General features: G+C 47.5%; 1 non-coding gene and 29 pseudogenes across 1 annotated transcript; all 30 read right to left on the bottom strand.

Moving 5' to 3' along the window:
- Nucleotides 1-2421: 2421 nt before the first annotated feature.
- On the bottom strand, nt 2422-2540 carry LOC138455516 (5S ribosomal RNA; annotated as a pseudogene).
- Nucleotides 2541-2852: 312 nt separating this feature from the next.
- Nucleotides 2853-2971, bottom strand: LOC138459661 (5S ribosomal RNA; annotated as a pseudogene).
- A 106-nt stretch (nt 2972-3077) lies between these two features.
- LOC138456022 (5S ribosomal RNA) lies at nt 3078-3196 on the bottom strand (annotated as a pseudogene).
- A 107-nt stretch (nt 3197-3303) lies between these two features.
- On the bottom strand, nt 3304-3422 carry LOC138459826 (5S ribosomal RNA; annotated as a pseudogene).
- A 106-nt stretch (nt 3423-3528) lies between these two features.
- LOC138458378 (5S ribosomal RNA) lies at nt 3529-3647 on the bottom strand (annotated as a pseudogene).
- Nucleotides 3648-4430: 783 nt separating this feature from the next.
- Nucleotides 4431-4549, bottom strand: LOC138457534 (5S ribosomal RNA; annotated as a pseudogene).
- Nucleotides 4550-4655: 106 nt separating this feature from the next.
- On the bottom strand, nt 4656-4774 carry LOC138459349 (5S ribosomal RNA; annotated as a pseudogene).
- A 333-nt stretch (nt 4775-5107) lies between these two features.
- On the bottom strand, nt 5108-5226 carry LOC138455990 (5S ribosomal RNA; annotated as a pseudogene).
- A 332-nt stretch (nt 5227-5558) lies between these two features.
- Nucleotides 5559-5677, bottom strand: LOC138459461 (5S ribosomal RNA; annotated as a pseudogene).
- A 747-nt stretch (nt 5678-6424) lies between these two features.
- LOC138459325 (5S ribosomal RNA) lies at nt 6425-6543 on the bottom strand (annotated as a pseudogene).
- A 106-nt stretch (nt 6544-6649) lies between these two features.
- On the bottom strand, nt 6650-6768 carry LOC138458583 (5S ribosomal RNA; annotated as a pseudogene).
- Nucleotides 6769-6875: 107 nt separating this feature from the next.
- Nucleotides 6876-6994, bottom strand: LOC138458203 (5S ribosomal RNA; annotated as a pseudogene).
- Nucleotides 6995-7326: 332 nt separating this feature from the next.
- On the bottom strand, nt 7327-7445 carry LOC138458775 (5S ribosomal RNA; annotated as a pseudogene).
- Nucleotides 7446-10345: 2900 nt separating this feature from the next.
- Nucleotides 10346-10464, bottom strand: LOC138459641 (5S ribosomal RNA; annotated as a pseudogene).
- A 752-nt stretch (nt 10465-11216) lies between these two features.
- On the bottom strand, nt 11217-11335 carry LOC138457809 (5S ribosomal RNA; annotated as a pseudogene).
- A 557-nt stretch (nt 11336-11892) lies between these two features.
- On the bottom strand, nt 11893-12011 carry LOC138453987 (5S ribosomal RNA). The gene has a single exon (XR_011260684.1). It is a non-coding gene; the product is annotated as a 5S ribosomal RNA (ribosomal RNA).
- A 106-nt stretch (nt 12012-12117) lies between these two features.
- On the bottom strand, nt 12118-12236 carry LOC138459830 (5S ribosomal RNA; annotated as a pseudogene).
- Nucleotides 12237-12343: 107 nt separating this feature from the next.
- Nucleotides 12344-12462, bottom strand: LOC138455864 (5S ribosomal RNA; annotated as a pseudogene).
- Nucleotides 12463-15267: 2805 nt separating this feature from the next.
- On the bottom strand, nt 15268-15386 carry LOC138455995 (5S ribosomal RNA; annotated as a pseudogene).
- A 312-nt stretch (nt 15387-15698) lies between these two features.
- Nucleotides 15699-15817, bottom strand: LOC138456404 (5S ribosomal RNA; annotated as a pseudogene).
- A 106-nt stretch (nt 15818-15923) lies between these two features.
- LOC138456021 (5S ribosomal RNA) lies at nt 15924-16042 on the bottom strand (annotated as a pseudogene).
- A 107-nt stretch (nt 16043-16149) lies between these two features.
- LOC138459509 (5S ribosomal RNA) lies at nt 16150-16268 on the bottom strand (annotated as a pseudogene).
- A 106-nt stretch (nt 16269-16374) lies between these two features.
- LOC138456341 (5S ribosomal RNA) lies at nt 16375-16493 on the bottom strand (annotated as a pseudogene).
- Nucleotides 16494-16814: 321 nt separating this feature from the next.
- LOC138457488 (5S ribosomal RNA) lies at nt 16815-16933 on the bottom strand (annotated as a pseudogene).
- Nucleotides 16934-17041: 108 nt separating this feature from the next.
- On the bottom strand, nt 17042-17160 carry LOC138456166 (5S ribosomal RNA; annotated as a pseudogene).
- A 318-nt stretch (nt 17161-17478) lies between these two features.
- LOC138458601 (5S ribosomal RNA) lies at nt 17479-17597 on the bottom strand (annotated as a pseudogene).
- Nucleotides 17598-18131: 534 nt separating this feature from the next.
- On the bottom strand, nt 18132-18250 carry LOC138459324 (5S ribosomal RNA; annotated as a pseudogene).
- Nucleotides 18251-18358: 108 nt separating this feature from the next.
- On the bottom strand, nt 18359-18477 carry LOC138458873 (5S ribosomal RNA; annotated as a pseudogene).
- A 107-nt stretch (nt 18478-18584) lies between these two features.
- LOC138458202 (5S ribosomal RNA) lies at nt 18585-18703 on the bottom strand (annotated as a pseudogene).
- A 107-nt stretch (nt 18704-18810) lies between these two features.
- LOC138459827 (5S ribosomal RNA) lies at nt 18811-18929 on the bottom strand (annotated as a pseudogene).
- Nucleotides 18930-21418: the final 2489 nt, after the last annotated feature.

The following is a 21418-nucleotide window of genomic DNA, read 5'->3' as shown; positions in this document are numbered from 1 at the left end:
ATTGCTTCCGAGTTCAGGCACATTCAGTGTGTTGTGGCCGTAGGCTCTGGTCCTAGTGAGTTTTGCACTGTTTTTTTTAACTCTATTTATTGGTTTTAACAGTTTAACAAACAAAGTATGCATCTCTTGTAATATCAAACGTTAATCAAAGAATTACGTATCTCCCCCCACCCCCAACTCAAGACCACAGTCAACATTATCTTCCAATTATGATGGGCCGGATTGATGGCTAGGACAGTCCGAACCGTCCGAGGTATCGTCAGAGATATTAGGATGCAGTAGTGGCTCTGTTAAGGCCACCCAGCGGTGCAGTTCTCCACTGGAGTCCAGCCTCTGTTCGAGGATTGCCGTTTCCCACGCGCCGGTCTCCGCCGTTATCCATTTCGTCAGGTCCCCCCACCACAGTGCCTTATACGGGGTCTTTGGGCTCTTCCATCCCATGGCTATGCGTCTCTTCGCAGTTATGTAAATCAGATCCTTGAGTTTGTTTAGAGGCTTATTTTTGTGGTTGCGTTTGCATCTGTCCAGGATGCAGGCTGCGGGGTTGTTCACCTCTAGCTCAATATCTGCGTCCGCCACCCTCTCCTGAACCTGTGTCCAAAAGTGGCGTATCTCCGGGCAGCCCCAGAACATATGCGTCATTCCCGCTCTCGGCTCCTTACATTTGGGGCATACCTGGGCCTCAGCTCCTTTGAAATTGGATATGGCCTCTGGTGTTAGGTAGGCTCTGTTGGTGATGTATAATTGAATGAGCTGCAAACGGGCATTCCTAGAAACTTTTTTGTGGTAGTGAGTTATTTTCTCCCATTCGACCTCTGCAAAGTCTTGGCCAAGTTCGGTTTCCCATTTTGCTTTGCTTTTGAGCTCGCTGTTTGTCGTGCCCTGGAGCAGGGTTTCGTACAATCGCGAGGTTTCATGGCCGCCTTCGGCTGTGTTTAATAGTGTTTCTATGACCATGTTTTCCGTCTTTGGGGTGGTAGCCTCTCGCCATCTAACCATTATGGCTTGTGTCACTGCCCTATGGAGCAAAAATTGGCCAGCGGGTAATCCCGTACTCTCAGCAAGGTCAGTGAAGGGTATGATCTCTTGGTCTCGTGTTAGGTCTCCTAAGGTGGCCACTCCGTAGGGTTCCCACTGGGTGCGTGATTCGAGAGAGCCCCATGGCTGGTAAGCCATAATTGCTGCGATGGGGATTTGAGGTGAGAAGGGATCAGCTGACCCCACAGTTCTGCACGCTCTGTTCCAGAGCTTTATTCCAAGTTTGATTAGGTATGGGAAGGGCTGTGTGAGTCTGTTCCGGACCCATAGTAGGTCCCTCAGGAGGAGATAGGGCAATGCAGGTTGGAGGAGTCTAGTGTCCGTGGAGGTCTCGTCAGCCATCCATCGCATCACATGCCTTAGTTGGCTTGCCAGGTAGTACAATTCGAAATTGGGGACTTTGATTCCTCCCCTCTCGTAGGGTCTTTGGAGTGTGTCCAGCGCCACCCTGTGTCTGCCTCCCTGCCAAAGGAACCATCTACATAGTTTATTTATGTTTCTGAAGAAGGAGGGGGGGATGTTGTAGGGAACGTTTGTAAAGTTGTATAGTAAGCGGGAAGAGCAACCATTTTGAGGAGACCGGCCCTTTCCGGCCATCGAGAGCGGGAGCTTGCCCCAGAATTCCATAGATTTTTCTAGAGTGTCTTTAGCTCTCACCGTGTTGAGTATATGTTCCGTGTATGGGTCCCGGTGTATAGTGATTCCCAGGTATCTAAAGGAGGTCACTTGCCATTCTAGATCCAGGGAGGGAAGGGATCTTAGGTCTTCTTTATACAGTGCGGCAAGAGGGTAGAGGCAGGACTTGTCTTTGTTAATTCGGATACCCGTGTATCTGCTAAATCCGTCCAGTGTTTCTAGAATGTAGGGCAGGAGGTGTTCTGGGTTATGTAGGTACAATAGCGTGTCGTCCGCGTACATAGAGACGAGGTGGGTCACTCCGTCTATTAAGATGCCCCCATCTCCGTATTCCTGTCTAAGGTATGCGGCTACGGGTTCGGTGGCAATGATGTATAGCATCGGGGAGAGTGGGCAGCCCTGACGGGTGCCCCTGTGTAGGGCCCATTGAGTTTTGCACTGTTAAGCATCTTCTTGGCTAGACCAGGCAGTTTTGAAAGACAATTGAGAAACGGCTCTCTTTCTAAACATGAAGCACAAAAATGCCTACCACACCTAGCATTCCAAGGAGGTCTCCCCTCCAGGTACTAACTAAGCCCGACACTGCCTCACTTCTAAGATCAAACGAGACCGGGCACATTCAGTGTGATGTGGCCGTAGACTTTGGTCCTTGTGAGTTTTGTCCTGTTAAGCATCTAGTCGGCTAGACCATGCAGTTTTGAAAGACATTTGAGAAATGGCTCACTTCCTGAACATGGAGCACAAAAAAGCCTACAGCACCTGGCATTCCTATGTGGTCTCCCATTCAGGTACTAACTAGGCCCGACACTGTTTAGCTTCCAAGATCAGATGAGATCAGGGGCATTCAGTGTGGTGTGGCCGTAGGCTCTGGTCCTAGTGAGTTGTGCATTGTTAAGCATCTAGTCGGCTATACCATGCAGACAATAGAGAAATGGCTCACTTCCTGAACATGGAGCACAAAAAAGCCTACAGCACCTGGTATTCCCAGGCGGTCTCCCTTCTAGGTACTAACTAGGCCCAACACTGCGTCGCTTCCGAGTTCAGGCAGATTCAGTGTGTTGTGGCCGATGGCTCTGGTCCTAGTGAGTTTTGCACTGTTAAGCATCTAGTCGGCCAGACCATGCAGTTTTGAAAGACAATTGAGAAATGGCTCACTTCCTGAACATGGAGTGCAAAATAACATACAGCACCTGGTATTCCCAGGCAGTCTACCACCCAGCTACTAACTAGGCTCGACACTGTTTACCTTCTGAGATCAGACGAGATTGGGTGCATTCAGTGTGGTTTGGCCGTAGGCTCTGGTCATAGTGAGTTTTGTCCTGTTAAGCATTTAGTCGGCTACATCATGTAGTTTTGAAAGACAATTGAGAAATGGCTCACTTCCTGAACATGGAGTGCAAAATAACATACAGCACCTGGTATTCCCAGGCAGTCTACCACCCAGCTACTAACTAAGCCCAACACTGCTTAGCTTCTGAGATCAGACGAGATCAGGCGTATTCAGTGTGGTGTGGCCGTAGGCTTTAATCCTGATGAGTTTTGTCCTGTTAAGCATCTAGTCGGCTAAATCATTCAGTTTTGAAAGACAATTGCGAAATGGCTCCCTTCCTGAACATGGAGCGCAAAAAAAGTCTGCAGTACCTGGTATTCCCAGGGGGTCTCCCATTCAGGTACTGACTAGGCCCAACACTGCTTAGCGTCCGAGGTCAGACAAGATTGGGCGCATTCAGTGTTGTGCGGCCGTAGGCTCTGGTTATAATGAGTTTTGTCCTATTAAGCATCTAGTCGGCTGGACCATGCAGTTTTGAAAGACAATTGAGAAATGGCTCACTTCCTGAACATGAAGCACAAAAAAGCCTACAGCACCTGGTATTCCCAGGCGGTCTACCTTCCAGGTACTAACTAGGCCCAACACTGCTTAGCTTCCAAGATCAGACAAGAGAGGGTGCATTCAGTGAGGTGTGGTCATAAGCTCGGGTCCTACTGAGTTTTGTACTATTAAGCATCTAGTCTGCTAGACCATGCAGTTTTGAAAAACAATTGAGAAATGGCTCACTTCCCCGAACATGGAACACATGAATGCCTAGAGCACCTGGTATTCTCTGGCGGTCTCCCATCCAGGTAATGACTAAGCCTGACACTGCTTAGTTTCTGAGATCAGACAAGATCAGGCGCATTCAGTGGGTTGTGGCCATATGCTTTAGTGTTAGTGAGTTTTGTCCTGTTAAGCATCTAGTCGGCTAGACCATGCAGTTTTGAAAGACAATTGAGAAATGGCTCACTTCCTGAACATGGAGCACAAAAAAGCCTATAGCATCTGGGATTCCCAGGCGGTCTCACATCCAGGTACTAACTATGCCCAACACTGCTAAGCTTCCGAAGGCTGACAAGATCGGGCGCATTCAGTGTGGTGTGGCCGTAGGTTTTGGTCCTAGTGAGCTTTGGCCTGTTAAGCATCTAGTCGGCTAGACCATGCAGTTTTGAAAGACAATTGAGAAATGGCTCACTTTCTGAACATGGAGCACAAAAAATCCTGCGGCAATTGGCATTCCCAGGTGGTCTCCCATCCAGGTACTAATTAGGCCTGACAGTGCTTAGCTTCCAAGATCAGATGAGATCGAGAGCATTCAGTGTGGTGTGGTTATAGGATTTGGGCCTTGTGAGTTTTGTACCTTTAAGCATCTAGTTGGCTAGACCATGCAGTTTTGAAAGACAATTGAGAAATGGCTCACTTTTTGAACATAGAGCACAAAAAAAGCCTACAGCACCTGGTATTCCCAGGCGGTCTCCCATCCAGTTACTAACTAGGCTCAACACTGTTTACCTTCTGAGATCAGAGGAGATCCGGTGCATTCAGTCTGGTGTGGCCGTAGGCTTTTGTGCTAGTGAATTTTGTCTTGTTAAGCATCTAGTCGGCTAGACCATGCAGTTTTGAAAGAAAAGTGAGAAATGGCTCACTTCCTGAACATGGAGCACATAAAAGCCTAGAGCACCTGGAATTTGCAGGCGGTCTCCCATCCAGGTACTAACTAGGCCCAACACTGCCTAGCTTCCAAGATCAGACGAGATCGGGAGCATTCCGTGTGGTGTGGCCGTAGAATTTGGGCCTTGTGAGTTTTGTACCTTTAAGCATCTAGTTGGCTAGACCATGCAGTTTTGAAAGACAATTGAGAAATGGCTCACTTCCTGGACATGGAGCACAAAAAAAGCCTATAACGTATTGTATTCCCAGGCGGGCTCCCATCCAGGTACTAACTAGGACCAACACTGCTTAGCATCTGAGATCAGATGAGATTGGGCGCATTCAGTGTGGTTCGGCTGTAGGCTCTGGTCCTAGTGAATTTTGTCCTGTTAAGCATCTAGTCGGCTAGATCATGCAGTTTTGAAAGACAATTGAGAAAATGGCTCACTTCCTGCATATGGAGCGCAAAAAAGCCTACAGCACCTGCTATTCCCAGGCAGTCTCCCATCCAGGTACTAACTAGGCCCAACACTGCTTAGCATCTGAGATCAGATGAGATTGGGCGCATTCAGTGTGGTGTGGCCGTAGGCTCTGGTCAATAGTGAGTTTTGTCCTGGTAAGCATCTAGTTGGCTAGACCATCCAGTTTTGAAAGACAATTGAGAAATGGCTCACTTCCTGAACATGGAGCACAAAAAAGCCTACAGCACCTGGTATTCCCAGGAGGGCTCCCATCCAGGTACTAAGTAAACCCGACACTGCTTAGCTTTTAAGCTCAAACAAGACTGGGAACATTGAGTGTGATGTGGCCGTAGACTTTGGACCTTGTGAGTTTTGCCCTGTTAAGCATCTAGTCGGCTAGACCATGCATTTTTTAAAAACAATTGAGAAATGGCTCACTTCCCGAACCTGGAGCACAAAAATGCCTAGAGCACCTGGTATTCCCAGGTGGTCTCCCATTCAGGTACTAACTAGGCCCGACACTGCTTAGTTTCCAAGATCAGAAAAGAGTGGGTGCATTCAGTGTGGTGTGGCCGTGGGTTCTGGGTTTTATGAGTTTTGTACCTTTAAGCATCTAGTCGGCTAGACCATCCAGTTTTGAAAGACAATTGAGAAATGGCTCACTTCCTGAACATGGAGCACAAAAAAGCCTACAGCACCTGGTATTCCCAGGCGGTCTCTCTTCCAGTTACTAAATAGACCAACACTGGATCGTTACGAGTTCATGCACATTCAGTGTGTTGTGGCCGTAGGCTCTGGTGCTAGTGAGTTTTGCACTGTTAAGCATCCTTTCGGCTAGACCATGCAGGTTTGAAAGACAATTGAGATCGGCTCACTTCCTGAACATGAAGCACAAAAATGCCTACAGCACCTGGTATTCCGAGGCGGTCTCCCTTCCAGGTACTAACTAGGCCTAACATTGCATCGCTTCCGAGTTCAGGCACATTCAGTGTGTTGTGGCCGTAGGCTCTGGTCCTAATGAGTTTTGCACTGTTAAGCATCTAGTCGGCTAGACCATGCAGTTTTGAAAGATAATTGAGAAATGGCTCACTTCCTGAACATGGAGCACAAAAAAGCACATAGCCCCTGGGATTCCCAGGCCGTCGCCCATCCAGGTACTAACTAGTAGTGACACTGCTTAGCTTCTGATATCGGGCACATTCAGTGTGGTGCGGCTGTAGGCTCTGCGTCTTGTGAGTTTTGTACCTTTAAGCATCTAGTCGGCTAGACCATGCAGTTTTGAAAGACAATTGAGAAATGGCTCACTTCCTGAACATGGAGCACAAAAAGCCTACAGCACCTGGTATTCCCAGGGGCTCTCCCATCCAGGTACTAACGAGGCCCAACACTGCTTAGCTTGCGAGATCAGAGAAGATTGAGCGCATTCAGTGTGGTGTCGTCGTAGGCTCTGGTCATAGTGAGTTTTTCCTGTTAAGCATCTAGTCGGCTAGACCATGCAGTTTTGAAAGACAATTGAGAAATGTCTCACTTCCTGAAGATAGAGCACAAAAAAAGCCTATAGCACCTGGAATTCCCAGGCGGTCTCCCATCCAGGTACTAACTAGGCCCAAAACTGCTTAGCTTCCAAGGTCAGACGAGCTCAGGCACATTCAGTGTGGTGTGTCTGTAGGCTTTGGCCATACTGAGTTTTGTCCTGTTAAACATCTAGTCGGCTAGACCATGCAGTTTTGAAAGACAATTGAGAAATTGCTCACTTCCTGGACATGGAGCACAAAAAAAGCCTACAGCACATTGTATTCCCAGGCGGGCTCCCATCCAGGTACTAGCTAGGCCCAACACTGCTTAGTGTCTGAGATCAGATGAGATTGGGCGCATTCAGTGTGGTGTGGCCGTAGGCTCTGGTCCTAGTGAATTTTGTCCTGTTAAGCATCTAGTCGGCTAGATCATGCAGTTTTGAAAGACATTTGAGAAATGGCTCACTTCTTGGACATGGAGCACAAAAAAAGTCTGCGGTACCTGGTACTCCCAGGGGGTCTCTCATCCAGGTACTGACTAGGCCCAACACTGCTTAGCTTCCGAGGTCAGACAAGATTGGGCGCATTCAGTGTTGTGCGGCCATAGGCTGTGGTCTTAGTAAGTTTTGTATTGTTAAGCATCTAGTCGGCTAGACCATGAAGTTTAGAAAGACAATTGAGAAATGGCTCACTTCCTGAACATGGAGCACAAAAAAGCCTACAACACCTGGTATCCACAGGTGGTCTCCCATACAGGTACTAACTAGGCCCACCACTGCCTAGCTTCCAAGATCAGATGAGATCGGGAGCATTCAGTGTGGTGTGGCCACAGGATTTGGGCCTTGTGAGTTTTGAACCTTTAAGCATCTAGTTGGCTAGACCATGCAGTTTTGAAAGACATTTGAGAAATGGCTCACTTCGTGAACATGGAGCACAAAAAAAGCCTACAGCACTTGGTATTCCCAGGTGGTCTCCCATCCAGGTACTCACTAGACCTGACACTGCTTACATTTCAAGGCCAGGCGCTTTCAGTGTGGTGTGGCCGCAGGCTTTAGTCCGGGTGAGTTTTTCCTGTTAAGCATCTAGTCGGCTTGACCATGCAGTTTTGAAAGGCAATTGGGATATAGCTCACTTCCTGAACATGGAGCACAAAAAAGCCTACAGCACCTGGTATTCCCAGGTAGTCTCCCATCCAGGCCCAACACTGCTTAGCTTCCGAGATCAGACAAGATTGGGCGCATTCAGTGTGGTGTGGCCGTAGGGTCTGGTCATAGTGAGTTTTGTCCTGTTAAGCATCTAGTCAGCTAGACCCTCCAGTTTTGAAAGACAATTGAGAAATGGCTCACTTCCTGAACATGGAGCACAAAAAAGCCCACAGCACCTGGTATTCCCAGGTGGTGTCCCTTCCAGGTACTAACTAGGCCCAACACTGCATCACTTCCGAGTTCAGGCACATTCAGTGTGTTGTGGCCATAGGCTCTGGTCCTAGTGAGTTTTGCACTGTTAAGCATCTAGTCGGCTAGACCATGCAGTTTTGAAAGACAATTGAGAAATGGCTCACTTCCTGAACAAGGAGTAGAAAAAAGCCTACAGCAACCAGGATTCCCAGGCAGTCTCTCATCCCGGTACTAACTAGGCCTGACAATGCTTAGGTTCTGAGATCAGCCAAGAGCGGGCGCATTCAGTGTGGTGTTGCCGTAGGCTTGAGAAATGCTAAGAGTATTACTCTTATGCAGTTGCATTTAGTAAGCTAAGCCATAAAGCCACTTGCATCATAAAACCACGCTCATCACTCAATCAGCGCTCGATCAGGCACGAAATATAAGACTTGTGGGCCCATTCAGGACTCCTATGTCTAGTAAATAAATTTACTCCATCCTGTTTCTGTTGCAGGGAGTTGGAGAAAACAACCAACACAATGATAATGATAATGATAAGGCATTTGTAACGCGCCTATACACAAGTGTTTCAAGGCGCGAATAATAACAATAATGGCTTTCTTTCAAGCCTCTTTATGGACTCAATATTCTCTGTACTGCATTACATGTAAATGTAGATTTATTATCCATGAACACACTACCCGTATGTTAATTCTATGTAAATAGGTTTCTCCAGCCCTCATGTTGTTGTCCAACATTTCCGCTATAAAAAGGGATACATTTTTTTTGGAAACATAAGCAAATTTACTGGATGTCTTCCCACTTTCTTTCCTCAACTCTGAAAAAACGGAAGTCTTATTCTTTCCCTCCAACACATTTCCTCCTCCTTCTCCCCTCCTTTTATTTTCTTTCCTCCTACTAACTTTCCTATCTCTGCCTCTGCTCGCAACCTTGGCCTCCACCTCAACTGTACCCTCTCCCTTTCCCATCATATTTCTCTTACCTCTCGCGCCTGCCGCTTTCACCTATTCAATGTTCTCAAAATGCGCTCCTCCCTCACCTTCCATGCTACTAAACTCCTAATATCTTCCCTCATTTTCTCTCGACTTTTCTATTGTTCTTCTCTCCTCTTTGGACTCCATGCCTCTCACCTTGCTCCCCTCAAATCTCTTTTACCACTTTGCCATCCGTACCCTCAGTCTTCTTGCACCTCTTGATTCCATTTCTTCCTCCCATGCTCTTCTTGGCTGGCTTCCCTTTCACTCCCAACTTAAATTTAACTTCCTCCTAAATCTCTTCATGGGCTAGCTCCCCCTTACCTTTCCTCTCTCCTTTCTTTCTACTCTCCTTCTCGCTCCCTCAGATCCGCTGATCGCTTCCTACTCACAGTACCTTCTTCCCCTTGTGCTTCCTCTCGTTTCCTTTCCTTTCAGCTTCTAGCCCCCGATCACTGGAAGTCTTTACCTCTCTCCATCCATTCCATTTCCTCTTACCCCTCTTTCCGTGCCTCCTTGAATTCTTTCCTTCTTCATACCCTGCCCTAACTCCCCTCCTCCTATTATCTCTTTCCTTTATCTCTACCCTCCTTCCTACTTCCCCTCTTCTTCCCTTTCTTTCTCATCCCTCCTTCCCTCCCCCTGTTATCTCTGTATTCTTCCCCCGCTCTGATCTCCCTTTCTACTTCCCTTTCTTCCTCTCATCTATTCCTCCTTCAGAACTGGTCAGTTGAGCTACATACTGTTTTTGCTGGTTTGTTTCATGTCTTTGTAACTTTATGCTTCTTGTTTACAATGTATTCTTGTTGTTGTATTGTTAAGCGCTTTGGCGTAATGCGCTATATAAACCTAATAAATACAAATAAATACAAATTTAAAAAGCAATTGACAAGTGGCACAATTACTAATCATGGAGCACAAAAAAGTCCCCAGCACCTGGTATTCCCAGGCAGTCTCCCATCCAGGTACTAACTAGGCCCAACACTGCTTAGTGTTCTAAAATCAGGCACATTCAGTGTGGTGTGGCCATAGAATCCGGTCTTAATGAGCTTTGTACTGTTAAGCATCTAGTCGGCTAGACCATGCAGTTTTGAAAGACCATTGAGAAATGGCTCACTTACTGAACATGAAGCACAAAACAACTTCCAGCAGCTGGCATTCCCAGGCGGTCGCCCGTACTAAGTAGGCCCAACATTGCATTGCTTCCGAGTTCAGACGAGATTCGGCACATTCAGTGTGTTGTGGCCGTAGGCTCTGGTCCTAGTGAGTTTTGTACTGTTAAGCATCTAGTCGGCTAGACCATGCAGTTTTGAAAGACAATTGAGAAATGTCTCACTTCCTGAACATGGAGCACAAAAAAAGCCTATAGCACCTGGAATTCCCAGGCGGTCTCCCATCGAGGTACTAACTAGGCCCAAAACTGCTTAGCTTCCAAGGTTAGACGAGCTCGGGCACATTCAGTGTGGTGTGTCTGCAGGCTATGGCCAAATTGAGTTTTGTCCCGTTAAACATCTAGTCGGCTAGACCATGCAGTTTTGAAAGACAATTGAGAAATTGCTCACTTCCTGGACATGGAGCACAAAAAAAGCATTCAGCACATTGTATTCCCAGGCGGGCTCCCATCCAGGTACTAGCTAGGCCCAACACTGCTTAGTGTCTGAGATCAGATTAGATCGGGGCATTCAGTGTGGTGTGGCCATAGGCTCTGGTCCTAGTGAATTTTGTCCTGTTAAGCATCTAGTCGGCTAGATCATGCAGTTTTGAAAGACATTTGAGAAATGGCTCACTTCTTGGACATGGAGCACAAAAAAAGTCTGCAGTACCTGGTATTCCCAGGCGGTCTCCCATCCAGGCCCAACACTGCTTAGCTTCCGAGATCAGACAAGATTGGGCGCATTCAGTGTGGTGTGGCCGTAGGGTCTGGTCATAGTGAGTTTTGTCCTGTTAAGCATCTAGTCAGCTAGACCATCCAGTTTTGAAAGACAATTGAGAAATGGCTCACTTCCTGAACATGGAGCACAAATAAGCCCACAGCACCTGGTATTCCCAGGTGGTGTCCCTTCCAGGTACTAACTAGGCCCAACACTGCATCACTTCCGAGTTCAGGCACATTCAGTGTGTTGTGGCCATAGGCTCTGGTCCTAGTGAGTTTTGCACTGTTAAGCATCTAGTCGGCTAGTTTTGAAAGACAATTGAGAAATGGCTCACTTCCTGAACATGAAGCACAAAAAAGCCTACAGCACCTGGTATTCCCAGGCGGTCTACCTTCCAGGTACTAACTAGGCCCAACACTGCTTAGCTTCCAAGATCAGACAAGAAAGGGTGCATTCAGTGAGGTGTGGTCATAGGCTCGGGTCCTAGTGAGTTTTGTACTATTAAGCATCTAGTCTGCTAGACCATGCAGTTTTGAAAAACAATTGAGAAATGGCTCACTTCCCCGAACATGGAACACACGAATGCCTAGAGCACCTGGTATTCTCTGGCGGTCCTCCATCCAGGTAATAACTAAGCCTGACACTGCTTAGTTTCTGAGATCAGACAAGATCAGGCGCATTCAGTGGGTTGTGGCCATATGCTTTAGTGTTAGTGAGTTTTGTCCTGTTAAGCATCTAGTCGGCTAGACCATGCAGTTTTGAAAGACAATTGAGAAATGGCTCACTTCCTGAACATGGAGCACAAAAAAGCCTATAGCATCTGGGATTCCCAGGCGGTCTCACATCCAGGTACTAACTATGCCCAACACTGCTAAGCTTCCGAAGGCTGACAAGATCGGGCGCATTCAGTGTGGTGTGGCCGTAGGTTTTGGTCCTAGTGAGTTTTGTCCTGTTAAGCATCTAGTCGGCTAGACCATGCAGTTTTGAAAGACAATTGAGAAATGGCTCACTTCCTGAACATGGAGTGCAAAATAACCTACAGCACCTGGTATTCCCAGGCAGTCTACCACCCAGGTACTAACTAGGCCCAACACTGCTTAGCTTCCGAGATCAGATGAGATCAGGCGCATTCAGTGTGGTGTGGCCGTAGGTTTTGGTCCTAGTGAGTTTTGTCCTGTTAAGCATCTAGACGGCTAGACCATGCAGTTTTGAAAGACAATTGAGAAATGGCTCACTTCCTGGACATGAAGCACAAAAAAGCCTACAGCACCTGTTATTTCCAGGTGGTCTCCCATCCAGGTTCTAAGTAGGCCCAACACTGCTTAGCTTCCGAGATCAGATAAGACGGGGCGCATTCAGTGTGCTGTGGCCATAGGTTTTGGTCCTAGTGAGTTTTGTCCTGTTGAGCATCTAGTCAGCTAGACCATGCAGTTTTGAAAGACAATTGAGAAATGGCTCACTTCCTGGACATGGAGCACAAAAAAAGCCTACAGCACCTGGTATTCCCAGGCGGGCTCCCATCCAGGTACTAACTAGGCCCAACACTGCTTGGCGGCTGAGATCAGATGAGATCAGGCGCATTCAGTGTGCTGTGGCCGTAGGTTTTGGTCCTAGTGAATTTTGTCCTGTTAAGCATCTAGTCGGCTAGATCATGCAGTTTTGAAAGAGAATTGAGAAATGGCTCACTTCCTGAACATGGAGCACAAAAAAGCCTACAGAACCTTGTATTCCCAGGCAGTCTCCCATCCAGGCCCAACACTGCTGAGCTTCCGAGATCAGACAAGATCAGGCGCTTTCAGTGTGGTGTGGCCGTAGGCTCTTGTCATAGTGAGTTTTGTCCTGTTAAACATCTAGTCGGCTAGACCATCCAGTTTTGAAAGACAATTGAGAAATGGCTCACCTCCTGAACATGGAGCACAAAAAAGCCTACAGCACCTGGTATTCCCAGGCGGTGTCCCTTCCAGTTACTAACTAGGCCCAACACTGCATTGCTTCCGAGTTCAGGCACATTCAGTGTGTTGTGGCCGTAGGCTCTGGTCCTAGTGAGTTTTGCACTGTTTTTTTTAACTCTATTTATTGGTTTTAACAGTTTAACAAACAAAGTGTGCATCTCTTGTAATATCAAACGTTAATCAAAGAATTACGTATCTCCCCCCACCCCCAACTCAAGACCACAGTCAACATTATCTTCCAATTATGATGGGCCGGATTGATGGCTAGGACAGTCCGAACCGTCCGAGGTATCGTCAGAGATATTAGGATGCAGTAGTGGCTCTGTTAAGGCCACCCAGCGGTGCAGTTCTCCACTGGAGTCCAGCCTCTGTTCGAGGATTGCCGTTTCCCACGCGCCGGTCTCCGCCGTTATCCATTTCGTCAGGTCCCCCCACCACAGTGCCTTATACGGGGTCTTTGGGCTCTTCCATCCCATGGCTATGCGTCTCTTCGCAGTTATGTAAATCAGATCCTTGAGTTTGTTTAGAGGCTTATTTTTGTGGTTGCGTTTGCATCTGTCCAGGATGCAGGCTGCGGGGTTGTTCACCTCTAGCTCAATATCTGCGTCCGCCACCCTCTCCTGAACCTGTGTCCAAAAGTGGCGTATCTCCGGGCAGCCCCAGAACATATGCGTCATTCCCGCTCTCGGCTCCTTACATTTGGGGCATACCTGGGCCTCAGCTCCTTTGAAATTGGATATGGCCTCTGGTGTTAGGTAGGCTCTGTTGGTGATGTATAATTGAATGAGCTGCAAACGGGCATTCCTAGAAACTTGTTTGTGGTAGTGAGTTATTTTCTCCCATTCGACCTCTGCAAAGTCTTGGCCAAGTTCGGTTTCCCATTTTGCTTTGCTTTTGAGCTCGCTGTTTGTCGTGCCCTGGAGCAGGGTTTCGTACAATCGCGAGGTTTCATGGCCGCCTTCGGCTGTGTTTAATAGTGTTTCTATGACCATGTTTTCCGTCTTTGGGGTGGTAGCCTCTCGCCATCTAACCATTATGGCTTGTGTCACTGCCCTATGGAGCAAAAATTGGCCAGCGGGTAATCCCGTACTCTCAGCAAGGTCAGTGAAGGGTATGATCTCTTGGTCTCGTGTTAGGTCTCCTAAGGTGGCCACTCAGTAGGGTTCCCACTGGGTGCGTGATTCGAGAGAGCCCCATGGCTGGTAAGCCATAATTGCTGCGATGGGGATTTGAGGTGAGAAGGGATCAGCTGACCCCACAGTTCTGCACGCTCTGTTCCAGAGCTTTATTCCAAGTTTGATTAGGTATGGGAAGGGCTGTGTGAGTCTGTTCCAGACCCATAGTAGGTCCCTCAGGAGGAGATAGGGCAATGCAGGTTGGAGGAGTCTAGTGTCCGTGGAGGTCTCGTCAGCCATCCATCGCATCACATGCCTTAGTTGGCTTGCCAGGTAGTACAATTCGAAATTGGGGACTTTGATTCCTCCCCTCTCGTAGGGTCTTTGGAGTGTGTCCAGCGCCACCCTGTGTCTGCCTCCCTGCCAAAGGAACCATCTACATAGTTTATTTATGTTTCTGAAGAAGGAGGGGGGGATGTTGTAGGGAACGTTTGTAAAGTTGTATAGTAAGCGGGAAGAGCAACCATTTTGAGGAGACCGGCCCTTTCCGGCCATCGAGAGCGGGAGCTTGCCCCAGAATTCCATAGATTTTTCTAGAGTGTCTTTAGCTCTCACCGTGTTGAGTATATGTTCCGTGTATGGGTCCCGGTGTATAGTGATTCCCAGGTATCTAAAGGAGGTCACTTGCCATTCTAGATCCAGGGAGGGAAGGGATCTTAGGTCTTCTTTATACAGTGCGGCAAGAGGGTAGAGGCAGGACTTGTCTTTGTTAATTTGGATACCCGTGTATCTGCTAAATCCGTCCAGTGTTTCTAGAATGTAGGGCAGGAGGTGTTCTGGGTTATGTAGGTACAATAGCGTGTCGTCCGCGTACATAGAGACGAGGTGGGTCACTCCGTCTATTAAGATGCCCCCATCTCCGTATTCCTGTCTAAGGTATGCGGCTACGGGTTCGGTGGCAATGATGTATAGCATCGGGGAGAGTGGGCAGCCCTGACGGGTGCCCCTGTGTAGGGCCCATTGAGTTTTGCACTGTTAAGCATCTTCTTGGCTAGACCAGGCAGTTTTGAAAGACAATTGAGAAACGGCTCTCTTTCTAAACATGAAGCACAAAAATGCCTACCACACCTAGTATTCCAAGGAGGTCTCCCCTCCAGGTACTAACTAAGCCCGACACTGCCTCACTTCTAAGATCAAACGAGACCGGGCACATTCAGTGTGATGTGGCCGTAGACTTTGGTCCTTGTGAGTTTTGTCCTGTTAAGCATCTAGTCAGCTAGACCATGCAGTTTTGAAAGACATTTGAGAAATGGCTCACTTCCTGAACATGGAGCACAAAAAAGCCTACAGCACCTGGCATTCCTATGTGGTCTCCCATTCAGGTACTAACTAGGCCCGACACTGTTTAGCTTCCAAGATCAGATGAGATCAGGGGCATTTAGTGTGGTGTGGCCGTAGGCTCTGGTCCTAGTGAGTTGTGCATTGTTAAGCATCTAGTCGGCTATACCATGCAGACAATAGAGAAATGGCTCACTTCCTGAACATGGAGCACAAAAAAGCCTACAGCACCTGGTATTCCCAGGCGGTCTCCCTTCTAGGTACTAACTAGGCCCAACACTGCGTCGCTTCCGAGTTCAGGCAGATTCAGTGTGTTGTGGCCGATGGCTCTGGTCCTAGTGAGTTTTGCACTGTTAAGCATCTAGTCGGCCAGACCATGCAGTTTTGAAAGACAATTGAGAAATGGCTCACTTCCTGAACATGTAGCAGAAAAATGCCTACAGCACCTGGTATTCCCAGGCGATCTCCCATCCAGGTACTAACTAGGCTCGACACTGTTTACCTTCTGAGATCAGACGAGATTGGGTGCATTCAGTGTGGTTTGGCCGTAGGCTCTGGTCATAGTGAGTTTTGTCCTGTTAAGCATTTAGTCGGCTACATCATGTAGTTTTGAAAGACAATTGAGAAATGGCTCACTTCCTGAACATGGAGTGCAAAATAACATACAGCACCTGGTATTCCCAGGCAGTCTACCACCCAGCTACTAACTAAGCCCAACACTGCTTAGCTTCTGAGATCAGACGAGATCAGGCGTATTCAGTGTGGTGTGGCCGTAGGCTTTGGTCCAAGTGAGTTTTGTCCTGTTAAGCATCTAGTCAGCTAGAACATGCAGTTTTGAAAGACAATTGAGAAATGGCTCACTTCCTGGACATGGAGCACAAAAAAAGCCTACAGCACATTGTATTCCCAGGCATGCTCCCATCCATGTACTAACTAGGCCCAACACTGCTTGGCGGCTGAGATCAGATGAGATCGGGCGCATTCAGTGTGGTTTGGCCGTAGGCTCTGGTCCTAGTGAATTTTGTCCTGTTAAGCATCTAGTCGGCTAAATCATGCAGTTTTGAAAGACAATTGCGAAATGGCTCCCTTCCTGAACAGGGAGCGCAAAAAGGCCTACAGCACCTGGTATTCCCAGGCAGTCTTCCATCCAGGTACTAACTAGGCCCAACACTGCTTAGCGTCTGAGATCAGACTAGATTGGGTGCATTCAGTGTGGTGTGGCCGTAGGCTCTGGTCATAGTGAGTTTTGTCCTGTTAAGCATCTAGTCGGCTAGATCATGCAGTTTTGAAAGAGAATTGGGAAATGGCTCACTTCCTGAACATGGAGCATGAAAAAGCCTACAGCACCTGGTATTCCCAGGTGGTCTCCCATCCAGGTACTAACTAGACTTGACACTGCTGAGCTTCCGAGGCCAGGCGCATTTAGTGTGGTGTTGCTGTAGGCTTTAATCCTGATGAGTTTTGTCCTGTTAAGCATCTAGTCGGCTAGACCATGCAGTTTTGAAAGACAATTGAGAAATGGCTCACTTCCTGGACATGGAGCACAAAAAAGCCTACAGCACCTGTTATTCCCAGGTGGTCTCCCATCCAGGTTCTAACTAGGCCCAACACTGCTTAGCTTCCGAGATCAGATGAGATGGGGCGCATTCAGTGTGCTGTGGCCGTAGGTTTTGGTCCTAGTGTGTTTTGTCCTGTTAAGCATCTAGTCGGCTAGACCATGCAGTTTTGAAAGACAATTGAGAAATGGCTCACTTCCTGGACATGGAGCACAAAAAAAAGCCTACAGCACATTGTATTCCCAGGCGGGCTCCCATCCAGGTACTAACTAGGCCCAACACTGCTTGGCGGCTGAGATCAGATGAGATCGGGCGCATTCAGTGTGGTTTGGCCGTAGGCTCTGGTCCTAGTGAATTTTGTCCTGTTAAGCATCTAGTCGGCTAAATCATTCAGTTTTGAAAGACAATTGCGAAATGGCTCCCTTCCTGAACATGGAGCGCAAAAAAGCCTACAGCACCTAGTATTCCCAGGCGGTCTCTCTTCCAGTTACTAACTAGACCAACACTGGATCGTTACGAGTTCATGCACATTCAGTGTGTTGTGGCCGTAGGCTCTGGTCCTAGTGAGTTTTGCACTGTTAAGCATCCTTTCGGCTAGACCATGCAGGTTTGAAAGACAATTGAGATCGGCTCACTTCCTGAACATGAAGCACAAAAATGCCTATAGCACCTGGTATTCCCAGGAGGGCTCCCATTGAGGTACTAACTAGGCCCTACACTGCTTATCTTCCAAGATCAGAAAAGAGTGGGTGCATTCAGTGAGGTGTGGCCGTAGGTTCTGGGTTTTATGAGTTTTGTACCTTTAAGCATCTAGTCGGCTAGACCATCCAGTTTTGAAAGACAATTGAGAAATGGCTCACTTCCTGAACATGAAACACAAAAAAGCCTACAGCAGCTGGTATTCCGAGGCGGTCTCCCTTCCAGGTACTAACTAGGCCCAACATTGCATCGCTTCCGAGTTCAGGCACATTCAGTGTGTTGTGGCCGTAGGCTCTGGTCCTAATGAGTTTTGCACTGTTAAGCATCTAGTCGGCTAGACCATGCAGTTTTGAAAGATAATTGAGAAATGGCTCACTTCCTGAACATGGAGCACAAAAAAGCATATAGCCCCTGGGATTCCCAGGCCGTCGCCCATCCAGGTACTAACTAGGCCTGACACTGCTTAGCTTCTGATATCGGGCGCATTCAGTCTGGTTGGCTGTAGGCTCTGCGTCTTGTGAGTTTTGTACCTTTAAGCATCTAGTGGGCTAGACCATGCAGTTTTGAAAGACAATTGAGAAATGGCTCACTTCCTGAACATGGAGCACAAAAAGCCTACAGCACCTGGTATTCCCAGGGGCTCTCCCATCCAGGTACTAACGAGGCCCAACACTGCTTAGCTTGCGAGATCAGAGAAGATTGAGCGCATTCAGTGTGGTGTCGTCGTAGGCTCTGGTCATAGTGAGTTTTGTCCTGTTAAGCATCTAGTCGGCTAGACCATGCAGTTTTGAAAGACAATTGAGAAATGTCTCACTTCCTGAACATGGAGCACAAAAAAAAGCCTATAGCACCTGGAATTCCCAGGCGGTCTCCCATCCAGGTACTAACTAGGCCCAAAACTGCTTAGCTTCCAAGGTCAGACGAGCTCGGGCACATTCAGTGTGGTGTGTTTGTAGGCTTTGGCCATACTGAGTTTTGTCCTGTTAAACATCTAGTCGGCTAGACCATGCAGTTTTGAAAGACAATTGAGAAATTGCTCACTTCCTGGACATGGAGCACAAAAAAAGCCTACAGCACATTGTATTCCCAGGCGGGCTCCCATCCAGGTACTAGCTAGGCCCAACACTGCTTAGTGTCTGAGATCAGATGAGATTGGGCGCATTCAGTGTGGTGTGGCCGTAGGCTCTGGTCCTAGTCAATTTTGTCCTGTTAAGCATCTAGTCGGCTAGATCATGCAGTTTTGAAAGACATTTGAGAAATGGCTCACTTCTTGGATATGGAGCACAAAAAAAGTCTGCAGTACCTGGTATTCCCAGGGGGTCTCTCATCCAGGTACTGACTAGGCCCAACACTGCTTAGCTTCCGAGATCAGACAAGATTGGGCGCATTCAGTGTTGTGCGGCCGCTGTGGTCCTAGTAAGTTTTGTATTGTTAAGCATCTAGTCGGCTAGACCATGAAGTTTTGAAAGACAATTGAGAAATGGCTCACTTCCTGAACATGGAGCACAAAAAAGCCTACAGCACTTGGTATTTCCAGGTGGTCTCTCATCCAGGTACTAACTAGACCTGACACTGCTAAGATTTCAAGGCCAGGCGCATTCAGTGTGGTGTGGCCGCAGGCTTTAGTCCGGGTGAGTTTTTCCTGTTAAGCATCTAGTCAGCTAGACCATCCAGTTTTGAAAGACAATTGAGAAATGGCTCACTTCCTGAACATGGAGCACAAAAAAGCCCATAGCACCTGGTATTCCCAGGTGGTGTCCCTTCCAGGTACTAACTAGGCCCAACACTGCATCACTTCCGAGTTCAGGCACATTCAGTGTGTTGTGGCCATAGGCTCTGGTCCTAGTGAGTTTTGCACTGTTAAGCATCTAGTCGGCTAGACCATGCAGTTTTGAAAGACAATTGAGAAATGGCTCACTTCCTGAACACGGAGTAGAAAAAAGCCTACAGCAACCAGGATTCCCAGGCAGTCTCTCATCCCGGTACTAACTAGGCCTGACACTGCTTAGGTTCTGAGATCAGCCAAGAGCGGGCGCATTCAGTGTGGTGTTGCCGTAGGCTTGAGAAATGCTAAGAGTATTACTCTTATGCAGTTGCATTTAGTAAGCTAAGCCATAAAGCCACTTGCATCATAAAACCACGCTCATCACTCAATCAGCGCTCGATCAGGCGCGAAATATAAGACTTGTGGGCCCATTCAGGACTCCTATGTCTAGTAAATAAATTTACTCCATCCTGTTTCTGTTGCAGGGAGTTGGAGAAAACAACCAACACAATGATAATGATAAGGCATTTGTAACGCGCCTATACACAAGTGTTTCAAGGCGCGAATAATAACAATAATGGCTTTCTTTCAAGCCTCTTTATGGACTCAATATTCTCTGTACTGCATTACATGTAAAGGTAGATTTATTATCCATGAACACACTACCCGTATGTTAATTCTATGTAAATAGGTTTCTCCAGCCCTCATGTTGTTGTCCAACATTTCCGCTATAAAAAGGGATACATTTTTTTTGGAAACATAAGCAAATTTACTGGATGTCTTCCCACTTTCTTTCCTCAAGTCTGAAAAAACGGAAGTCTTATTCTTCCCCTCCAACACACTTCCTCCTCCTTCTCCCCTCCTTTTATTTTCTTTCCTCCTACTAACTTTCCTATCTCTGCCTCTGCTCGCAACCTTGGCCTCCACCTCAACTGTACCCTCTCCCTTTCCCATCATATTTCTCTTACCTCTCGCGCCTGCCGCTTTCACCTATTCAATGTTCTCAAAATGCGCTCCTCCCTCACCTTCCATGCTACTAAACTCCTAATATCTTCCCTCATTTTCTCTCGACTTTTCTATTGTTCTTCTCTCCTCTTTGGACTCCATGCCTCTCACCTTGCTCCCCTCAAATCTCTTTTACCACTTTGCCATCCGTACCCTCGGTCTTCTTGCAACTCTTGATTCCATTTCTTCCTCCCATGCTCTTCTTGGCTGGCTTCCCTTTCACTCCCAACTTAAATTTAACTTCCTCCTAAATCTCTTCATGGGCTAGCTCCCCCTTACCTTTCCTCTCTCCTTTCTTTCTACTCTCCTTCTCGCTCCCTCAGATCCGCTGATCGCTTCCTACTCACTGTACCTTCTTCCCCTTGTGCTTCCTCTCGTTTCCTTTCCTTTCAGCTTCTAGCCCCCCATCACTGGAAGTCTTTACCTCTCTCCATCCATTCCATTTCCTCTTACCCCTCTTTCCGTGCCTCCTTGAATTCTTTCCTTCTTCATACCCTGCCCTAACTCCCCTCCTCCTATTATCTCTTTCCTTTATCTCTACCCTCCTTCCTACTTCCCCTCTTCTTCCCTTTCTTTCTCATCCCTCCTTCCCTCCCCCTGTTATCTCTGTATTCTTCCCCCGCTCTGATCTCCCTTTCTACTTCCCTTTCTTCTCCCTCTCATCTATTCCTCCTTCAGAACTGGTCAGTTGAGCTACATACTGTTTTTGCTGGTTTGTTTCATGTCTTTGTAACTTTATGCTTCTTGTTTACTATGTATTCTTGTTGTTGTATTGTTAAGCGCTTTGGCGTAATGCGCTATATAAACCTAATAAATACAAATAAATACAAATTTAAAAAGCAATTGTCAAGTGGCACAATTACTAATCATGGAGCACAAAAAAGTCCACAGCACCTGGTATTCCCAGGCAGTCTCCCATCCAGGTACTAACTAGGCCCAATACTGCTTAGTGTTCTAAAATCAGGCACATTCAGTGTGGTGTGGCCATAGAATCCGCTCTTAATGAGCTTTGTACTGTTAAGCATCTAGTCGGCTAGACCATGCAGTTTTGAAAGACCATTAAGAAATGGCTCACTTACTGAACATGAAGCACAAAACAACTTCCAGCAGCTGGCATTCCCAGGCGGTC

Source organism: Ambystoma mexicanum, chromosome 4p, assembly GCF_040938575.1.
Source record: "Ambystoma mexicanum isolate Mex_15411 chromosome 4p, UKY_AmexF1_1, whole genome shotgun sequence".
NCBI lineage: Eukaryota > Metazoa > Chordata > Amphibia > Caudata > Ambystomatidae > Ambystoma > Ambystoma mexicanum.
Note: the sequence above shows the minus strand (reverse complement) of the source record. Positions and strands in the feature narration are given on the sequence as shown.